At 44.7% G+C, this 4,426-nt stretch overlaps 1 non-coding gene and 1 pseudogene across 1 annotated transcript; one reads left to right on the top strand and one right to left on the bottom strand.

The window, feature by feature from the left end:
• Positions 1–292: 292 nt before the first annotated feature.
• LOC105732563 (small ribosomal subunit protein eS26-like) lies at positions 293–4,089 on the bottom strand (annotated as a pseudogene).
• LOC135276259 (U6 spliceosomal RNA) lies at positions 3,362–3,468 on the top strand. The gene has a single exon (XR_010343826.1). It is a non-coding gene; the product is annotated as a U6 spliceosomal RNA (small nuclear RNA).
• Positions 4,090–4,426: the final 337 nt, after the last annotated feature.

Below are 4,426 nucleotides of genomic sequence, written 5' to 3'. Positions count from 1 at the left end.
CCAGACCAGCCTGGCCAATATAGTAAAACCCCATCTCTACTAAAAATACAAAAAATTAGCTGAGTGTGGTGGCACACGTCTCTAATCCTAGCTACTTGGAAAACCGAGGCAGGAGAATTGCTTGAACCCAGGAGGCAGAGGTTGCAGTGAACTGAGATAGCGCCATTGCACTCCAGCCTGGGCAACAGAGTAAGACTCCATCTCCCACCCCTCTCCCCCAACAACAAAAAAAATTGATGACATAAATAAGCTTTCTTCCCCATGAAAATATTACTTATTTCACACTTGGTCTAACACACACAAAATCCCCACCCTATCTGGCACAGATACACTTAATAGGCAGTATCAAGCACAATTTCCATTTTATTTTTCTCCAGAGAATAGTTGTCTTCAATCTTTTACTCAGCTCCTTACATGGTTTTTGGTGGGGGTCGTGGGGCAGCACCCGCAGGTCTAAATCGGGGTGGGGGTGTTCGGTCCTTGCGGGCTTCACGAGATCGATTCCTGACTACTTTGCTCTGAATTGCACAGCTCGCAGTAATGTAGCTTCACATAGAGCTTGGGAAGTACATAGGCATCAAAGACGCTCGCTTCAGAAATATCCCTGACTGCTGCGGCCTCCACTATGTTCCGAATGACGAATTTCTTAATGGCCTTGTCTTTGGGCACGCATCGGGCACAGTTCGTGCAGCGAATAGGCTGAACATGGCCACGGCCCTTTTTGGCACGACCGTTGTTCCTTCTTTTCTTTGTCATCTTGGAAGCTCCAGCGGAGAAAGCTGTCTCTAAAAATTAATCAATTAATTAAAATTAAGTAAAATCTAAAATTCAGTTCCTCGGTCTCACTAGCTACATTTCAACTGCTGAATATTTCCGTGTGGCTAGTGGCTACCATTATTGGACAGAGCAGATAGTAAAGCACGTCTAACATAGCAAAAAGTTCTACTGGACAATGCCATTGCAAGAACTTTTACGTATGTTCCTGAAGGTATAAAAAATGAAAAATAAAAAACCCAACAATATTTACATGCCCTTCACTGACCAAGATAACTTTTTACTCAAAGGTAACTTATTTTTAAAATAAAACTTCAAGCTCACAAAATTGAGTTGATAACTCTGTTCTCACTTGTCACACAGAAACCAACATTTTCAGCCGTGGCAGCATCACGTGTTAGAGAGAGACACCTCCTGGCCACACATGGAATTACAATCTAGCATAATCAGACACTGAAACCAGCCAGGGACGGGGTTTCAGCAGCCATCGCTGGAATACCAGGGGGTTCGCAAGAGTGGGAGAAAATCCCATACCCAGAAACAATCATGGATAAGGCACCACGAAGACATACATGTTACAAAAGCCCATCCGAGGCCGGGCGCGGCGGCTAACGCCTATAATCCTAGCACTTTGGGAGGCTAAGGCCGGCAGATCACTTGAGGTCAGGAGTTCGAGACAAAAGCCCATCCACCACCAGGCTTAAATCTCCAGTGTCACATCCCTCACCTGTCACAACTCATGGCTCCCAGGAGATACGTAATAAGTGTTAGTCATTTGAATAAATAAATGATTAATTGATTGATTAATTCTGATTATTTCAGAACTCTACCATTGAGCATTTCACTGTCTTCTCTAACATTCTTCTTCAGTTGGACACATATTATGAAGGAATGTAGAAATGGGATTTACTGCTTCAAACAACTTAGCAGACACAGAAGTGTTCAACGATCAAGGAATGTTTGGACTTTAACAAAATTATCAAGAACAAGAAAACATCAAGATGTTTGAATCTCTGTTAAAGCATAAAAGGGTGTTGTCCCCGGCTGGCTACAGTGGATAATGCCTGTAATCCCAGAACTTTGGGAGGCCGAGGAGGACAGATCGCTTGAGGCCAGGCATTTGAGACCAGCCTGGCCAACATGGTGAAACCTGTCTCTACTAAAAGTACAAAAAGTAGCCAGACGTGGTGGTGTACATCTATGATCTCAGCTACTCGGGAAGCTGAGGCACGAGAATCGCTGGAACCCAGGAGGCAGAGGTTACAGTGAGCTGAGATCATGCCACTGCACTCCAGCCTGGGTGACAGAGTGATGCTCTGTCTCAAAAAAAAAAAAAAGAAAGAAAGATGTTCCTGTTTTTTTTTCCTCCCCTTTGGCCCAAGGTGGTAGAAATGGAAGATGGCTTACTCAATGGGGAAACGAACCCTAAATCATTCTTTATCCACTTGGTTCACAGATACTGATTGGACCTCTTAGTAGCCAGGTGATGGGAAGATGAGCAGCACGGGAGGCCACTTAGCTGAGTTGTGCACACAAAATAACGCAATGCACGCAAGATTTATCTCCAGGAACTCATCCCAAGTGGAATGAGCGCTCAGCAGAGATCTGGGCTGGTGAGAGCAGCTTGTGGTCCCTGATTCTTCTGAGAACTTGGGGATCCAGGTTCAGGGAGACCAATACTATTGAATACACATCTTGAATTTAAAGAAATCAGGATGTAAATAATGATGCAATCCCAGGAGCTCATGGAGGACTCCAGTGACTGGAGAGGTTTTCTGTGGGATTCAAGCAGGCTCATCAGCAAGACTGAATCAGGGCTGTCGTGGTGAGCCTGTGGCCTGAGGCTACTTATGGGCCACCTGTCCAGCACTGGAGGGGTCCCAGGGTCTGCTGTAGCTTCAGAGAGATGGAATAGTAGAGTTGAGGGGATCACGCATTCCAAGGTTCACAACAGCCCTCAAAACAAGGACAGTCCCCTTATTTGATGAACTTCTGTTGGTTCCTGCCTTGTGCCCAGCTGTGTACTAGGTTCTGGGGAGCAGAGACCAATAAACTTCAAACACCTGAGAGGTAGGGTCCTTCTCTCCCTCCTCACTTTCTTCACAAACCCACTTCAGTTTCCTCTTAACTCCTGGCATGAGTAAGATGCTATTTCATAACACTTCTACCTTCATTAAAGGTGTCAGATATCAATAGGAAAAAAGTGAGCAATGAATTTAACAGGCATTCCCACAAAAGGAAATCCAGTTTTTCTTTTCTTTTTTTTTTTTTTGAGATGGAATCTTGATCTGTTGCCAGGCGCCAGGCTGGAGTGCAGTGGCGCTATCTCGGCTCACTGCAACCTCTGCCTCCCAGGTTCAAGCAATTCTCCTGCCTCAGCCTCCAGAGTAGCTGGGACTACAGGTACACGCCACCATGCCCAGCTAATTTTTGTATTTTTAGTAGAGACAGGGTTTCACCATGTTGGCCAGGATGGTCTTGATCTCTTGACCTCGTGATCCACCAGCCTTGGCCTCCCAAAGTGCTGGGATTACAGGTGTGAGCCACTGTGCCCGGCTGGCCAGTAAGTTTATCAAAAAGATGTTCAATGCTCGCTTCAGCAGCACATATACTAAAATTGGAACAATACAGAGAAGATTAGCATGGTTCCTGCACAAGGATGACACGCATATTCGTGAAGCATTCCATATTTTTTTAAATTTTTTTTTAAATAAAAATAAAAAAAGATGTTCAACATCAGCCAGGCATGGTGGCTGATGCCTGTAATTCCAGCACTTTGGGAGATCGAGGTAAGTGGATCACTTGAGGTCAGGAGTGCAAGAGCAGCCTGGCCAACATGGTGAAACCCCGTCTCTACTAAAAACACAGAAAATTAGCCAGACATGGTGGCACATGTCTGTAATGCCAGCTGCTTGGAAGGCTGAGGCAGGAAAATCACTTGAACCCAGGAGGTGAAGGATGCAGTGAGCCGAGATTGCACCAGCGTGCTCCAGCCTGAGCAACAGAGCAAGACTCTTGTCTCAAGAAAAAAAAAAAAAAAAAAGATGCTCAACCTCAATGGTTACAGGGAAATGCAAATTAGAACTACAATATGCTGTGACGACACACTCACTAGAATGGCTAAAATTAAATCTCTGAAAATATCAGGCATTGGTGAGGATGTGGAGGAAGCGAACTCTTACATGCTGCTGGTGGAAGTATAAATCGGTACAAGCACTTTGGAGAACCATTTGGCAGTTTCTTCTAAAATTAAACTTACACTTCCCATGTGACCAAGCAGTTCCACTCCTGGGTATATGCCCTGAAAGAAATGAGTGCTTATGCACACCAAAATACACGTACAAAAATGCACATTGCCGCTAAATTGTTAACAGCCCAAAACTAAATACAACCCAAATGCCCATCAATAAAAGAATGGATAAATACATTGTGGTGTACAGCACAGCAAGAAAAATGAATGCATGGCTCTTACATGAAATACAAGTGAATCTCAAAAACACAATATTGATCACAAGAGATCGGACAAGCCAGGCGCAGTGGCTCACACCTGTAATCCCAGAACCTTTGGAGGCTGAGGCCAAAGGATGCCTTGAGTCTAGGAATTTAAGACCAGCCTGGGCAACACAGGGTGATCCCATCTCTACAAAAAATT

Source organism: Aotus nancymaae, unplaced genomic scaffold (assembly GCF_030222135.1).
Source record: "Aotus nancymaae isolate 86718 unplaced genomic scaffold, 86718_ANA_hifiasm-v0.15.2.pri h1tg000001l, whole genome shotgun sequence".
Lineage (NCBI taxonomy): Eukaryota > Metazoa > Chordata > Mammalia > Primates > Aotidae > Aotus > Aotus nancymaae.
This window is presented reverse-complemented; position numbering and strand designations above follow the sequence as displayed.